General features: G+C 31.7%; 2 non-coding genes across 2 annotated transcripts; both read right to left on the bottom strand.

Annotated features, from left to right (window-relative positions):
* Positions 1–2,844: 2,844 nt before the first annotated feature.
* On the bottom strand, positions 2,845–2,918 carry TRNAW-CCA (transfer RNA tryptophan (anticodon CCA)). Its single transcript has one exon. It is a non-coding gene; the product is annotated as a tRNA-Trp (tRNA).
* A 165-nt stretch (positions 2,919–3,083) lies between these two features.
* TRNAP-UGG (transfer RNA proline (anticodon UGG)) lies at positions 3,084–3,157 on the bottom strand. The gene has a single exon. It is a non-coding gene; the product is annotated as a tRNA-Pro (tRNA).
* Between the last annotated feature and the right edge of the window lie 15,027 nt (positions 3,158–18,184).

The raw sequence follows: 18,184 nt of genomic DNA on the forward strand, positions 1-18,184 counted from the left end.
GAAGGTTCAATTGTTCGAAATGAATTTTTAGTTCCGCGTATTTATCAACATATTAAACTCGTAAAAATAACTCAATTTTTTTGATAATTTTTGTAATTATATTCTGTATAATATCTGTATAATAGAAAATATATATATATATTCAAATATCGAAAAGTTACTCTAAGGGGGATTCTTTGTTTTTTCTTTTTTTTTTTTTTCTTTGTCCTTTCCTAGAGTCCGATTCCTATTCCTTCTTGTTTGTGTTGAAATAGAAATATTCTAAAAATATCAATAAAATACTATTTTTGAATCCCTTCCTGAAAAATCCTATATCTTAGTTTCTCTTTTTTCCAACTTAGAATCTTTCTGCCAGATAATCTTTTATGGTATATAAATAATATGTAAAATAATATGTAGTGAACAAATAAAAAAAAAAGAATGAAATGGAATTTTTTGAAACATCGGAAGAAGTAGTCATTTATATGAAAAAAAATTAGAATTCTTAAGAACTCAAGGGGGATCCACTTGCATTCGTCAAAGAAAGAGTGGATCCCTGTTCAGTTCTTACACTTTCATTTCAAAAACCCAAATAGAATACGATTACTACAGAGATGAGCCCAATCCGGAATATGAACCATAAAAGAAAATACCAATTAAACCGATCACAGTAATACCAGTTACAGTACCTATTATCCAAAGAGGAATTCTTCCAGTAGTATCGGCCATTTATCCCACTTTCCTCCACATTTAATCACGTAGTCAGTCATGCTAAAGACATTAACAAACAGTCATAGATAATTATGAAATGATATCCTTCCGAATGGGATAAAAGAATTCTTAATATATATATTATTGACTATTCCTATTTCTTCTATTAATTCTAATTAATTGAAGAAATAATTTGAAAATAAAACAGCAAGTACAAAAATAAGTAATAACCCCCAGTAGAGACTGGTACGATTCAATTCAACATTTTGTTCATTTGGGTTTGATTGTGTCATAGCTCTATAATTCAAATTAAGTTTATCGTTGGATGAATTGCATTGCTGATATTGATCCCAAAAAAGAAACAGTGGGTACCGCTAGTCCGTGAACAGCTAGCCATCGTACTGTAAAAATTGGATAGGTCCTATCTATAGTCATTGGAGCCTCCTAAAAAGATCTACTAAATTCATCAAGTTGTTCCAAAGGATCAAAACGGCCAGTTATTAATGGAATTCCTTGTCGGTTCTCTGTAAAATACTCGTTTGGGCGGGGACTTCCAAATACATCGTAAGCTAGACCTGTACTGACAAATAACCAACCTGCAATGAATAGGGAGGGTATAGTAATGCTATGAATAATCCAGTATCGGATACTGGTAATAATATCAGCAAAAGAACGTTCTCCTGTGCTTCCAGACATCTTGAACTCCACATATTCTTGTACAGTCAAAAGGGGGGGATCGAGTCCATAAAAGACGAGATCAGTAAGGCGAAATTTACTGAAATAGAATCCTTGTTAGATCGTCCATTTTGTACCAACGGTGTCTTTTGAGTATACCGAATCAGTATAGCTATCCTTCTTCTAACAGAGCAATGAAATTTCACAATCAGTGTAAAATTTTAGTACTAGATTTTTTTCTTCTTTTTTCATTGATTGTCTCTATGTAGTCAAAAATCCGATAGAAAATTTTGCAAAGTTTGGGTATATAAAAATTTTTTTTATATTAAATTTTTAGAGTAATAGTATAAAAGGAAGGTTCTTAACATTTCAAATTATTAGTTTTGGATTAGAAACTAAAGATCCATTAAAATCGGAATATGAGAAAAGGGTTTCTAATAATTAATAAAGTAGATAATTCATAAAGTAGATTTTCTATTTTAATAATTCAATTATTGCCAAATCAATAAATATATTTTTTGTGGTTGTTGAAGATCTTTTTTTCTATTTTCTTCTACATTAATTCAAAGTGAAATAAAATGAAATAACAGAGTTATTATTCTTTGTTTGAATATTCATAATTTTTCTTTTCTTTTTCCAATATAAACAGAATTCTATTGGATATCTATAGAATAATACTAAATATTTTCATTAGATCAGTTTACTTAATTCCTGAGTTGATTAAGAAGTATGTTGATTTGAAATCACAGGATGGGTAGATGTAACAGATGAGGAATTTATTTCTAAATTATGTTACTCTATTTCTTTTTTTTTTTTTCGTCTCTAATAATTGAATTTATTGAGGAATTGCCAATTTTGAATTGTATCTTTCAAGTAGGATTTTTTATCTTCTTTTTTCTCTCAAAAATGGAAATTTAGGGAAGTGCTTTATAAACATATGTATAAAAAGAACGAACATATTTCATTTAGTTTCTATATGCCCACTATCACTAGTTATTTCGGTTTTTTACTATCGGTTTTAATTATAACCTCGTCTCTATTTATTGGTCTTAGTAAAATACGACTTATTTGATTTGTAATTTTGAGAGGAATAGTAAATTTTGGTATAAGACATTCTAGAATTCCTTACTATGTCAATTTACAATTCTCGATCGTTGAGATTTATGATCAATACAGATTTATGTTTAAGGCTAGATATTATATTACCTTTCTTTTTACTTTTCGAACAAATAAAAATGATTGAAGTTTTTCTATTTGGAATCGTGTTAGGTTTAATTCCTATTACTTTGGCTGGATTATTTGTAACTGCATATTTACAATACCGACGAGGTGATCAGTTGGATCTTTGATTCATTAATGTCTCTTTTTTTGTGATTCCCTATTTATTTAGTTTAATCCTAATCGACAAGGATAAAATTCAGACTTTCTTTTGAATGTTCAATTATTTCAGTGTAATTATCAGGCGAATAATACTAGAATCACGCTCTGTAGGATTTGAACCTACGACATCGGGTTTTGGAGACCCGCGTTCTGCCGAACTGAACTAAGAGCGTTTTGTTTTCATAAAATTATATGATCCAAATCCATTTTGCATATAGATATTCAGTATGTATGTTCAATTGGAATTCGTCTTCACAGGTTCCCGGTTTATTGCTCATCTCATAGAATATGGAATATTATAGAATACGGAATATCATAGAATAAGTAATTGTTAGGGATAGGGATGACAGGATTTGAACCCGTGACATTTTGTACCCAAAACAAACGCGCTACCAAGCTGCGCTACATCCCTTTTCCATTTGTTTATAGTGTTATTGTAAAGAATCTTTGTCTTGTTTTCCACATTTTTCTCTGTTGATATATATCAACAGAGAAAAAATACTTAAATAATAAAAAGAAAGGAGGATTTGAAATGCGAGATCTAAAAACATATCTTTCCGTGGCACCAGTAGTAAGTACTTTATGGTTCGGGGCTTTGGCGGGTCTATTGATAGAGATCAATCGTTTTTTTCCAGATGCATTGATATTCCCCTTTTTTTAATTTTAGTTATTGACACGGGAAGGGGTGAAGAAGATGAAAGGTCCAATTATATATTAAATATGTGTAATTAACCTACTCTTCTTTTTTTTTTTTTTAGGAAAGATAAAGACGAAAGATTAAATTGGCCTCATTGAAATTCGGAGTGACACTCGGGATCGGGATCTGGTCCAGGCTTCAATGGAATTGAATTATTAATTCAATTCCTATGAAAAAGAAAGTGAAAGCAGAAATCCATAGGTTGGGGCAACAATATCATAAAAAATACTTTAAAAAAACGAAAATACTGGCAATTTGAAACGAAATATAGTTACAGATCCTTGTATTCTTTTTGTACTAGATTCAATTAAATTGGAACGAAATCTTTCATAATTTTTCGAATTCTTCTTTTTTATCTTATCTTAGTTGTTTTCATCTTTTTCTTAGATTCTTAGATTCGAATCCGAAAAGAGTTATAAGTGAATTAAAAACCCAAAGGAGGGTCATGTCCAAGGGTAAAGATATCCGAGTAAGTGTTCTTTTGGAAGGTACTGGTTGTGATAAAAAGAGTCTAAATAAGGAATAAAGCGGTATTTCTAGATAGATTACTAACAAGAATCGACACAATACGCCTAGTCGATTGGAATTGAGAAAATGATGTCCCCGTCGTTATATAACAACATATGCTAAAGAAGAAAAAAAATACAAATCCTTTATTATAATTATATTTATTTAAATCAATGTTATTTTTGGAATAGGAATAAATAAACTATGGAAAAACCTAAGCGACTCTTTATTAAATCCAAGCGATCTTTTCGTAGACGTTTGCCCCCGATTCAATCGGGGGACCGAATTGATTATAAAAACATGGGTTTAATTTGTCGATTTATTAGTGAACAAGGAAAAATATTATCTAGACGTGTAAATAGATTGACCTTAAAACAACAACGATTAATTACTGTTGCTATAAAACAAGCTCGTATTTTATCTTCGTTACCTTTTCTTAATAACGAAAAACAATTTGAAAAAAGCGAGTCGACTGCTAAAATTACTCCTTTAAGAAAAAAAAATAGAAATTAAAAATTCGAAATCCAATTTGAATTTAGATTCGAATTAAACATGGATTGATGTTTTGTTCAAAATTAGGATAATTCCATTTGATTTTTTTGTTGGAATAAAAAAGATAATAGGTAACGAAGAATAATTTTTTAAGCATGGTTGTTTATTTTGATAGCTTTATCGTATGATAAAGCTATCAAAATAAACAAATTTCTAGTCTATACCTTCCTGCAGTAAATAAGGGGTTTTAAGTTTTTATGATATTATCGGCAATCATAAAAAGACAATTCTCTTTTAATATAGCAATTTGTGCAACTATTTTACGATTAAGAAGCAATTGCTTGGTGTATAGACTATTCATTAAATTATTATAAATATAAGATACTTTTTGATTCTCGCGAATTACTGCATTTATTCGACTAATCCATAAACCACGAAAATCTCTTTTTTTCCTATCTCTATCCCGATGAGCCGAAACTAAAGCTTTCAATTTCTGTTGAGTAATAGTTCGGGTAAGTCTTGAATGAGCTCCGCGAAAACTTGATACGAATAAACGAATTTTTGTCCTCCGTTTGTGAGCTATATATCCTCGTTTAATTCTGGTCATTTAATAAATGATATTTTCAGGAATAACTTTTTCATTTTTCAGTTATTCTTTTTTTCTTCCTAGTCTATTAATAACAAAAATGGATTCTTCCGATGTATAAAAAAAAATTCCAACGGCTCTTGCTACTATAACCGCCCCAACCACGATTTTTTATATTAAACATTTAACCTCAAAATCAGAAATTGTATAGATACTAGATATCAAATAAAATAAAAATAGTAAATGAAATAGGACACATATTTTTATAATGAATTGGTGGGTTCCTTCGTTTCTATGATTTTTTTTAGAAATGACCAGGTCCTCTCTATACACCGGAGCCTTTTTATTTTCATTTTTGATTCATTTAATGAATGTTATTGTTAACTTGTACAGTTCACACTCTGTGGCTCTACCCATGCAATATTGAGTAAGTAGGTTTTTTCACAACCAAATCTAATTCTATAGTAACGGTATTTAATTATGAAAATTTGCTGGGTAGCTGACCCTCTTATTCCATTCTTACAAAATCCATCAAAATACATTCATTAAGGACATACTTTATTTTTAATTGAAATAGTATTTTCTCCGCTTAACGGGTAACTTTTTTTTGTTACCGATGGGAAAGTCCTTCTCATATGAAATTGCAAATGTGTATTATTGGTTTTGCACCAATCGAAACCATAAATTTTATACAAGATAGAAGAATGTAAAGAATTATATAATTATATAGAAAAGAATTATATATTAAGTTAAGATAGTGTGAATGTAGTTTTTGCATTCACACTATCTTAACTGATTACCAATACTGAAAAATTTTAATTTGTTTTTTCTTAGTATTTAAGCTGAACGAGTCGCACATACACCCTGGTACACGTTCCTCGACGTTGAGGGCATCCCCGAAGAGCTGGGGATTTTGTGACGTTTCGGATTGGCTGTCTTGTGTTTCTAATAAGTTGTTTCATAGTTGGCATGGTAAGTCGTACTATATATATCTATATTTTTGTATAATGAGCAGGTTTAGATCTATCCTAACCGTGAATTACTTATATTCTATATTCCTTATTTATAGCCTATATTAATTATATATACTATATTAATAGATTAACTCTTAGAGATTTTATTTTAAAATGTAAAGTAAGATAGAGTAAAAAATTAAATTTCCAATCTTGTATTTAATTAGAATAACCTTTGCCACCAATTTTTTATTCAACTGCTACAAGATCTACAATTCCATGAGCTTGGGCTTCTGCTGCTGACATAAAAACATCCCTTTCCATGTCTTCCGATATAACCCATAAAGGTTTGCCCGTTCTTTGTACATAAACCCTTGTGATAGTTTCACGCATTTTCAGTAGCTCTTCCGCTTCCAGGACAAATTCTCCCGCTTGTGCCTCATAAAAAGAACTAGCAGGTTGGTGGATCATTACCCTGATTATATCACTTAAGTAGTATTTCCCTTATCTTGATAAATCTTTTTAGAATTCTTTTTACTATATTGGTAGATTGCTAAAGATTGTCTTTATTCCCAAAATAAAGGTAACAGAAAAGGGACAAAGACAAATAAGATAAAGGGCAAAAAGTATATTCAATAACCGTACAAGCATTTTCTGCGTATTGATGCATACGGCTTTTGTACTTATGCAATTCATTTTTTCCTCTATGGATAGAGTAGAGTATTTTCTTCGATGAATTTTGTTTCTACATTTACAAATTTCTTTTTTTCTATCAAAGAAAAAAGAAGTACAAAATCTACTAGGTCTTTTGGATCCGGATCCTTAAATAATAAACAATAGAATAACCAACTTTCTTTTTGAATCTATTTTTAAATACTACGATGGTTCCGTTGTTTTTTATATCATTTTGGTATTCAACAATCCAAAAGTTTCTTTTTTTTTTCATATATTAAGTTTTCTTCTGATTCAAATAAAAATTGTTACAAGCTTTCTGGTATGAAAAAAAACAAAAAAGTATGCGACACTACTAAAATGAAACTAGGTTTCTTATAGATCAGATAAAATGGAAAATACCCTCTTTTTCATACTACTCTTTCTATATATAATTAAATGATTCAAAAAAATTGCATATGGAATTCAAAATACCATGCTATTATTACTTTGGTTTTTATGGCGAAGGTATAGTATATATAGATAGATATCTATTCTATATATTCTCAAAGAAAAGAATCATTGGCGCCAAGCGTGAGGAAATGCAAGACGTTTGGTAATTGTGCCTCCTGCCAAAAGAAAGGATCCCATTGAAGCAGCTAATCCCAGACATACTGTCTGTACATCTGGTTGTACAAATTGCATAGTATCATAAATAGCTATTCCAGGTATTACCCACCCCCCCGGAGAGTTTATAAACAGAGACAATTCTTTATTCTCTTTCTCTATGCTCAGATATATCATAATACTAATAAGTTGATTCGATATTTCACTATCAACATCTTGACCTAAAAAAAGTAATCTTTCTCGATAAAGTCGATTGATTAGGATTCCATTTTTTCCTTAAAAGCCGTACATGCACCTTTTGATGCATACAGTTCATCAAAAATTATATAAGCAAAAAAGGAATCAATGTGTCGATTTTAATCTTTCTCTTTTTCTAATGGATTTCTTCGAACTAAAAAAAAAGAAGAATATACTTAATTTAGTGAACTATCTTCTCATTGATGTATTGCTTTCATCGAGATCGAAGCCGAATCACAATGTAATTTTCTTGTTTCTGAATGGACTTTTTCAATTCTTTTAGGTTTCTTTTCTACTCTGAGTAAAGATCTGCCCGATTTGGATTTGCACATATAGAACAAATAGTCCAAAACTATGTATTTTTGTTAGAACTTCTTCCTTTTCTGAATTTATTAATGTTTTTTGTAAAATACAATATATAGATATGATAGAAGTAGTGATCGTAGAAATATTACCAATTGGTTTTTTCTACACAGAGCCTGGGTACTTGATTTTATTGGTCCAATTAAGCCAACCATAAATTATTCATAATTTCGAGTAATAATCTGGAAATTTTATCTAAAAATGAAAAAATCGATAGAATAGTACTTCATTACACTTCACGCTCCCCATTTTTTTATCTTTATGATTTCATCATTCTCTTTTGGGGGTGAAAGCGGGGATATCTCGATCGGGGGAGAAAACGGGTAAATCCCATATAACCTACTATATCTGACAAGTCGCACTATATATCAACCCAAGATGCATCTTTATCCCCGGGGGTTCGAAAGGGTACTCTTGGAACACCAATGGGCATAAAATGGACAAATAATAAAGTCATATATCTCACTTTAGTGTGGAAACGTAAGAATTAGCTTATCGTGTTAAAAAAGATTTACTTGATTTTATATTAATATTGCTTTTTTTTATAAAAAAGAAGACTAAATAAAGTCGAGTTGTTATAAATGGGTCATTGGGGTGATAAGCGAATATGTCTGCATTTACTTATTTAAATAGTCATAGAGAAAGTTGTCAACCCCTTTCGTCTCCCCACCATTGCGTATTGTTACTTATCCGGTATAGAATAAATCTGTTTCTTTGATTTCGACAAATATGATTGTTCCATTTTCCAAGAGAATCTACTGAAAGGCTATATTCATTTTTTTCCAGTGCAATAAAGTTACATAGTGTCTATTTTTTGTTGAAGGGGTATTTTTTCATGGGTTTACCTTGGTATCGTGTTCATACTGTTGTTTTAAATGATCCGGGCCGTTTGCTTTCTGTTCATATAATGCACACAGCTCTAGTTGCTGGTTGGGCCGGTTCGATGGCTCTATATGAATTAGCAGTTTTTGATCCCTCTGATCCTGTTCTTGATCCAATGTGGAGACAGGGTATGTTCGTTATACCTTTCATGACTCGTTTAGGAATAACTAATTCGTGGGGCGGTTGGAATATCACAGGAGGGGCTATAACGAATCCGGGTATTTGGAGTTACGAAGGTGTGGCCGGAGCACATATAGTGTTTTCAGGCTTGTGCTTTTTAGCGGCTATTTGGCATTGGGTTTATTGGGATCTAGAAATCTTTTGTGATGAACGTACTGGAAAACCTTCTTTGGATTTGCCAAAAATTTTTGGAATTCATTTATTTCTTGCAGGGGTGGCTTGTTTTGGTTTTGGCGCATTTCATGTAACAGGATTGTATGGTCCCGGAATATGGGTGTCTGATCCTTATGGACTAACTGGAAGGATACAATCCGTAAATCCCGCGTGGGGTGTGGAAGGTTTTGATCCTTTTGTTCCGGGGGGGATAGCTTCTCATCATATTGCGGCAGGAACGTTGGGCATATTAGCGGGTCTTTTCCATCTTAGTGTGCGTCCACCCCAACGTCTGTATAAAGGATTACGTATGGGAAATATTGAAACTGTCCTTTCTAGCAGTATTGCTGCTGTCTTTTTTGCAGCTTTTGTCGTTGCTGGAACTATGTGGTATGGTTCAGCAACAACCCCCATTGAATTATTTGGTCCTACTCGGTATCAATGGGATCAGGGATACTTCCAGCAAGAAATATATCGAAGAGTTGGTGCTGGGCTAGCCGAAAATCAAAATTTATCAGAAGCTTGGTCTAAAATTCCTGAAAAATTAGCTTTTTATGATTACATCGGAAATAATCCAGCAAAAGGGGGGTTATTTAGAGCTGGTTCAATGGACAATGGAGATGGAATAGCCGTCGGTTGGTTAGGACATCCCATTTTTCGAGATAAAGAAGGACATGAGCTTTTTGTACGTCGTATGCCTACTTTTTTTGAAACATTTCCAGTTGTTTTAGTAGATGGGGACGGAATTGTTAGAGCCGATGTTCCTTTTCGAAGAGCAGAATCGAAATATAGTGTCGAACAAGTAGGTGTAACTGTTGAGTTCTATGGTGGTGAGCTTAATGGAGTAAGTTATAGTGATCCCGCTACTGTGAAAAAATATGCTAGACGTGCTCAATTGGGGGAAATTTTTGAATTAGATCGTGCTACTTTGAAATCAGATGGTGTTTTTCGTAGCAGTCCAAGGGGTTGGTTTACTTTTGGGCATGCTTCATTTGCTCTGCTATTCTTTTTCGGGCACATTTGGCATGGTTCTAGAACTTTGTTCAGAGATGTTTTTGCTGGTATCGACCCAGATTTAGATGCTCAAGTAGAATTTGGAGCATTCCAAAAACTTGGAGATCCAACTACAAGAAGACAGGTAGTATAACATTCTTTTGTTCTTTTCTACTTTTTTATAATTTTGAATTTCATATAAAGAACTAGATAAATCTTGATTGGAATCATTGCATTTATTCTTTTTTTTCTTTTCGAAAAGAGCCCCACCCCAAGAAACAGGTATGAAAGCTATAATTGTAAACCACGATTAAATTTATGGAAGCTTTGGTTTATACATTCCTCTTAGTCTCAACTTTAGGAATTATTTTTTTCGCGATTTTTTTTAGAGAACCTCCTAAAGTTCCGACGAAAAAGGTCAAATAATTTTTTATTATCTTAATTGAAGTAATGAGCCCCCAATAGGGAGGGCGCATTACTTCAACTAGTCCCCATGTTCTTCAAATGGATCTCTTAGTTGTTGGGAGGGTTGCCCAAAGGCAGTATATAAGGCATACCCAGTAAAACTTACAAGTAAACCAGATATAGAGATGGCAATTAGAGTTGCTGTTTCCATTATTTTAATTCTAAAGTTTCCAGATCACAATAGATCTATAGGATAAGATCCTTATATTTACAGCGGAATGGTATACAAAGTCAACAGATCTAAATGAATAAAAAAGAGTATTTATGGCTACGCAAACCGTTGAGGATAATTCTAGATCTGGTCCAAGACGAACTGTTGTAGGGAATTTATTGAAACCTTTAAATTCAGAATATGGTAAAGTAGCCCCGGGGTGGGGAACTACTCCTTTGATGGGTGTTGCAATGGCTCTATTTGCGATATTTCTATCTATTATTTTGGAGATTTATAATTCGTCCATTTTATTGGACGGAATTTCTATCAATTAGATTCACAAGAATCGAGTAATTAGTTTATAGAAAGTGAAGCCTTTAGGTTTCTTATTGTTTCTTAGTCTATTCCATGTTGATGTGGTAGTTTGATCGTAGAATTTCTTTGTTTCTGTATTTCCGGAATATGAGTGTGTGACTTGTTTTAATTGGTCCTATTGAAAGTACAGAACATAAAATGGGTCTGTCATCTTGATATAGATGGTTTTATTCCGTCAGATATTTAATCTAGTATCTGGAGCACGGAATATAGAAAATAGATTCTAAAAATCTTAATACTATGATTCATACTAAATATTTAGACCTCGCAACTGGATTTAAAAACCTTTTCAAAGAGTTCTAAAAATATATTGAAAAATTTTGATTCTTTCAAGCTTCTCCAGTTTGTCTTTATTTTGAGCAAAGGACAAACCTTTCCTTGAATTTTTTCATTATATTTTATCTATTCATTGAAGAAGTGATGATCCAGCAATTCTTACTCAGGGAATTTTTGGACTTCGATTAAAAATTGTTTTGAATCATCGTGGTTCTAGTATGAATCTGAGGTTTTTTTTATTCATTCATATGGTCCTAACAAGAGAATCCTTATCAATAATAAAAATTCAAGAATAAAGAAGACAGCAGTAAATTCACATTATACAAATAAAAAGAAGTAAAGAATATTCAAGAGGCCTTAAAAGATCACGATAAAGACGGGTGCGCCGACTTGATATTTTGGCATTATAACAAAAAAGAATAGCTTTCGGATTTTTATTTCTTTTTTATCGTAAGAGAAAATTAGAATCATAGGATTAAATAAAGCAGTTTCAAACTTTCTATTACGGATATCTGTTTTTGTTACAATCAATATTTGGGTATTTTTGTTTGAGCCGTACGAGATGAAATTCGCATATACGGTTCTCTGGGGGGGTTCCTTTGGGTTACCTATCTCAATAAAGTTTATGATTGGTTCGAAGAACGTCTTGAAATTCAGGCGATTGCCGATGATATAACCAGTAAATATGTTCCGCCTCATGTGAACATATTTTATTGTTTAGGGGGAATTACACTTACTTGTTTTTTAGTCCAAGTAGCAACAGGATTTGCTATGACTTTTTATTATCGCCCAACCGTTACTGAAGCTTTTGCTTCTGTTCAATATATAATGACTGAAGCTAATTTTGGTTGGTTAATCCGATCAGTTCATCGATGGTCGGCAAGTATGATGGTCTTAATGATGATTCTACACGTATTTCGTGTGTATCTTACAGGTGGTTTTAAAAAACCTCGCGAATTAACTTGGGTTACGGGTGTAGTTTTGGCTGTATTAACTGCATCTTTTGGTGTAACTGGTTATTCCTTACCTTGGGATCAAATTGGTTATTGGGCAGTAAAAATAGTAACAGGCGTACCCGAAGCTATTCCTGTAATAGGATCGTCTTTGGTAGAATTATTACGCGGAAGTTCCAGTGTGGGCCAATCTACCTTAACTCGTTTTTATAGTTTGCATACTTTTGTATTACCTCTTCTTACTGCTGTATTTATGTTAATGCACTTTTCAATGATACGTAAGCAAGGCATTTCTGGTCCTTTATAGTGAATATGGGTCATAGATATTTGTAATCACTTCATTATCATTTTGTATTTTGGGGAGGATTTTTTTTCATTGCTACAATTATGGATTATAAAACAAAATAAAACATGTATTTAGATATTTTTCTTCAACTTAACAAAAATTGAATTTTTTTTACATACAAAAATAGTTGAAGGGAATTCTCCAAAAAAAATGGATTATGGGAGTGTGTGACTTGAACTATTTATTTGGCCGCGCAGATATATGACTTTATCTTATCTGCCACATTATAATTTACAATTAAATGTGTCTTTTTTCCAACCACCAAGCAAGGCTCTTACAGAGAGGGTAGGCTGGTTTTACTTGAAGAGAATCTTTTCTATGATCAGACTCGATTTTATTCTGCATCAACAGGCTCCATAAGATCCAGTAAAAGAAGTGATGTGATATAGTCTGAATTCTATATAGTATGACAACGCATTCATTTCCTATGCATTGATTTGATTTCTGATACTATTGGAGTGAACAAAGTAGATCTAAAGAACAACGCAAGTTAGGTTATATTAGTAACAAGTAAATTCTTTGTACATAAAAAGTATCAAGATTTTTTTTTGATAGGATAACAATTGCAAAGTTTGAGATCACCCAGAAAGCATTATCAACTTGAAAAGTCTACTCGGGTATTGAGCGTTTACTAAAATTTACTTAAAAAGAACTTAATTTTTTTTTCAATAAAAAATGGTAACTTTGGAAAAAGAGAATAGAATCAAGTTTCTTTTATTATTTAGAATCTTCATATATGTGTGGATAACACATACATTTTTTTCTAGTTTATTCTATAGATACAGTTGAAGAAAAATTTGATTAGTGCTCGAGCCGGATGATGAAAAATTATCATATCCGGTTCTTTTGGAGGATGGATCTATAAGAATTCACCTATCCCAATAACAAAAAAACCTGACTTGAATGATCCTGTATTAAGAGCTAAATTGGCTAAGGGAATGGGTCATAATTATTATGGAGAACCCGCATGGCCTAACGATCTTTTATATATTTTTCCAGTAGTAATTCTAGGTACTATTGCCTGTAACGTAGGCTTAGCGGTTCTAGAACCATCCATGATTGGGGAACCTGCGGATCCTTTTGCAACTCCTTTGGAAATACTACCTGAATGGTATTTTTTTCCCGTATTTCAAATACTTCGTACAGTGCCCAATAAGTTATTGGGCGTTCTTTTAATGGTTTCGGTACCTACGGGATTATTAACAGTACCCTTTTTGGAGAATGTTAATAAATTCCAAAATCCATTTCGCCGCCCAGTAGCAACTACCATCTTTTTGATTGGTACTGTAGTTGCCCTTTGGTTAGGTATTGGAGCAACATTACCTATTGAGAAATCCCTAACGTTAGGTCTTTTTTAAAATTATAAGATTGGTTTCATTTTGAATTCATTTTGAAATAAAATATCATGACATCTGTATTGTATATCTAGGGAGAATTCTTTCTGAACCTACTAATCCCTAGATACATCTATTCCTTTTTAGATATATTCTGACCATTAGGATTTGTTCTAAATATTTAAATTACATATTTTGACCTTTCATTTTGAGTTTAGAAAAAAAATCAATTTGAAAAAATCCTATGTCAATAGATTTCAATTTTATGCAAAATACTTTTGTATTTTTAAAATGTCCAATATAGATTTTCCATCTTCTACGCGAAAATGTTCAAATTTCAGAAGGTCTTCTTGACTGTTATTCAAAAGTTCTAATAATGTATGAATATTGGATCTTTTGAGACAATTATAGATCCTGGGAGGTAATTCTAATTGGTCAATAAAAATAGATTTCAATGCTATTTCTTTTTTATTTTTCCTTAGTTTATCTTTAACCAATATATCATGAAAAGTAAAAAGGGGCAAAGTCACTTTGTCTTGATTTTTTTCTAAATGAAAGTTATCTTCTTCTGCGTGTAAAAAGGGAAGAAATAAATCAATCAAATTTTGGGAGGCTTCATAAAGGGCTTCCTTAGGAGTTAAACTTCCGTTTGTCCATATCTCCAGAAAAAGTATTTCTTGTTTTTCATTCCCATTGACATAAGAATGAATACTATAATTTACATTTCGAACAGGCATGAATCTAGCATCTATATCATAACTTCCGTCTTGAAAGTTTTTTAATGTTTTTATACGATACCCACGATTTCTCTCAATTTTTAATTCAATACACAAATTAACAGGTTCTGTTACGTTGGCTATATGTTGTCTATTATCAACGATTTCCACCGAGGGTGGTAAAATGATGTCTTGAGCGGTTATATATCCAGGACCTTTGAAAGAAATCCATGCGTCCTGTGTTCCATACATATTACTTTTCAATACAATTTTTTTCAAATTCATGAAAATTTCATGTACTGATTCTTCAATACCTATTATGGTAGAATATTCATGTGGTATTTTCTCTGATTTTACACGTGTGATACATGTTCCCTCTATTTCTCCGAGTAAAATTCTTCGGATTGCAATGCCTATTGTATCGGCTTGACCTTTCATAAGTGGGGACAGAATAAAGCGTCCATAATAAAGACGCTTACTGTCTATTCGTGATTCAACACATTTCCATTGTAGTGTCCGAGTAGAGACTCTTAATTTCTCTTGAACCATAGTAATTATTTTGATAAAACTCTTGACTTGTTTTTTTCTCTTGAACTATTTTTAATGTTTATTTTTAGTTTTATACACGTCTTTTTTTAGGAGACCTACATCCATTATGTGGCATAGGAGTTACATCTCGTATAAAATTTAATAGTATACCACTTCTACGAATAGCTCTTAATGCTGCATCTCTTCCGAGGCCAGGCCCTTTTATCATGATTTCTGCTCGTTGCATGCCTTGATCCGATACTGTTCGAATAGCATTTCCTGCTGCAGTTTGAGCGGCAAAAGGTGTTCCCCTTCGTGTACCCTTGAATCCACAAGTACCCGCGGAGGACCAAGAAATCACCCGACCTCGTACATCTGTAATAGTCACAATAGTATTGTTGAAACTAGCTTGAACATGAATAATTCCCTTTGGTATTTTACGAGTATAATTACGCGAACCAATACGTACATTTTTACGTGAACCTTTTTTAGGTATAGATTTTGCCATATTCGATTATTTCAATACAATATTTCATTAAAAAAAAAAAAATAAGATAGATCTAGGGTATGGAGATATCCATTTCATGTCAAAAACGGATCCTTTTCCAATTCTTTTCGAATTTGATATTCGATTTTTTCTATATTCTTTTTATTTGCTTTTGATTAATATCAAATACAATTTTTGAAATCAAAGTTAAAAGTTGAAATATCAATAATATTTAAAAAATGGATTTTTCATTTTCATAGAATAATATATATTCTAGATAATTTTATAATTTTCTCTCTTTTTTTATCTAGTCTATTTTTTTAGAAAGCTTCTGTTTGTTCAAATATTATCCTTGTCTTTGTTTATGTTTTGGATTGAAACAAATTACTATAATTCGTCCTCGTCTTCGAATCAATCGACATTTTTCACAAATTTTACGAACCGAGGCGTTTATTTTCATATTTTACATTCCTTAATTAGTTAATCCAAAATTGTGGAAGAAAATAAAGGTTCCTTACATTTTGAACGTCTATTTGAACGTCTATTAGTGGCTTTCTCAATAAAATAGAAAATAAAGTTGAGATTAAAAAACATCCTAATTCAATTGAGTGACTTCTCTTTTTTATTTTCTTATCGTATGTCCAGAAAAAGTATTGGAAACATATTCTAGAATAGAAATAAAAATCCAATTTGCATTAATTGTATATAAACCTTAAACCCCGGGCAAATAATTTATGGATAAGTTATTCATTTAGTAATTAAATCTTCGTGAATTTCCCTTTTTTTTACAATTCCAGTGAAATCCCTTCTTACATTCATCAATAAATATATCTATCTAAAAAAAATAGATATATTTCTATCTATGAGGGATGAAGTTCTATTAGAAACTTGCGTTTTATCTCTCTTTTTTTTTTTTACATAAATGAAATGGATACAAGTTTCTCATCGAATTCGGATATTAGAAAGATTACCATATATAACATAAAACTTCGCCGCCGATTTTTTCTAATCGAGCCTCTCGATCTGTCATTATACCTCTAGAAGTTGAAAGAATGACAATCCCCATGCCTCCTAAAATTCGAGGGATTTGTTGATAATTGTAATATATTCGTAGACCAGGTGTACTTATTCGTTTTAAATTGAAAAAACTTTTATATGATTCTTTTCTATTTCTTCGATACCGTAGAGTTAAAACTAAAAAATATTTGTCGTTTTCTCTATGTTTTCTGATGTTTTCAACAAAACCCTCTCGTAAAAGTATTTTTACAGTTTTTTCTGTAATGTTAGTAAAAGGTAATTGAACCATTCCTTTTTTATTCATGTCAGCATTTCGTATATAGGTTATTATGTTGGCGATAGTGTCCTTCCCCATGGTAAACGAAAAAAATTGTTGCCTCTTACTTTTTATATAATCAACATACTCCTTACATAAAATGATATTTCTTATTTGTGTATTTTTTATCTATAGATAGATCTTTATAACTCATTATAGCTCATTGACTAAGTTCGTTGAAATTTCTATTGTGACTATCATCGACTATTGTAAAATAAACAATTCAAAAAATCGAATAAAAGAAGATATTCAACTAAAGCAAATAGAAAATTCAAATAGAAATTCAAGTATCATAATGTTTTATTTATGTACAAATCACATCAATTACTATTTGTACTGTGTGTTGTAAATAAAATAGACATGAACCTTTTTTTTTGATTTGACCAAAAGACAAGGCTTCTGTATAGAGGTTCTTCTTTATCATAAGAGTCTATTTTGACAAATCAATAAAATATTGAATTGATTGAATTCTTCATTAAAAAAGAATTTTATTATTATTATGAATTATTGAATTCATTTAATGAATTCTAAAAGAAATGAGTTGAACTTCATTTTACTAAGAATTCAATTTTGTAATATTTCTTTATGCATTACTATTTAAAAATGGATGTTCAAATTAACGTTAACGACGAGATCTATTATCATTTTTCGCATGTCCTCGGAAGTTTAGAGTAGGTGAAAATTCTCCTAATTTATGGCCTACCATACGATCTGTTATATAAATAGGTAAATGTTCTTTTCCATTATGGATAGCAATGGTATGGCCAATCATTGTAGGTATAAGGGTAGATGCTCTGGACCAAGTTAATATTATATCTTTTTCCGCTTTTGTGTTAAGCTTCTTTATTTTTCTTAATAAATGATTCGCTACAAAAGGATTTTTTTTTAGTGAACGCGTCACAGTTAATTACTCCTTTTTCTTGTAAAGACGAAGAAACAATTTCTATTTTCTCTACTATTTAGTACGACGACGAAGAATCAAATTATCACTATATTTCTTCCTTTTTCTACTTCTTCTTCCAAGTGCAGGAAAACCCCAAGGAGTTGCGGGTTTTTTTCTACCAATGGGGGCCCTCCCTTCACCACCCCCATGCGGATGGTCTACAGGGTTCATAACTACTCCTCTTACTATAGGACGTTTACCTAGCCAACAT

This window comes from Vigna unguiculata, unplaced genomic scaffold, assembly GCF_037176805.1.
Source record: "Vigna unguiculata cultivar grain cowpea cultivar isolate G323 ecotype 2 unplaced genomic scaffold, ASM3717680v1 ptg000260l, whole genome shotgun sequence".
Taxonomy (NCBI): domain Eukaryota; kingdom Viridiplantae; phylum Streptophyta; class Magnoliopsida; order Fabales; family Fabaceae; genus Vigna; species Vigna unguiculata.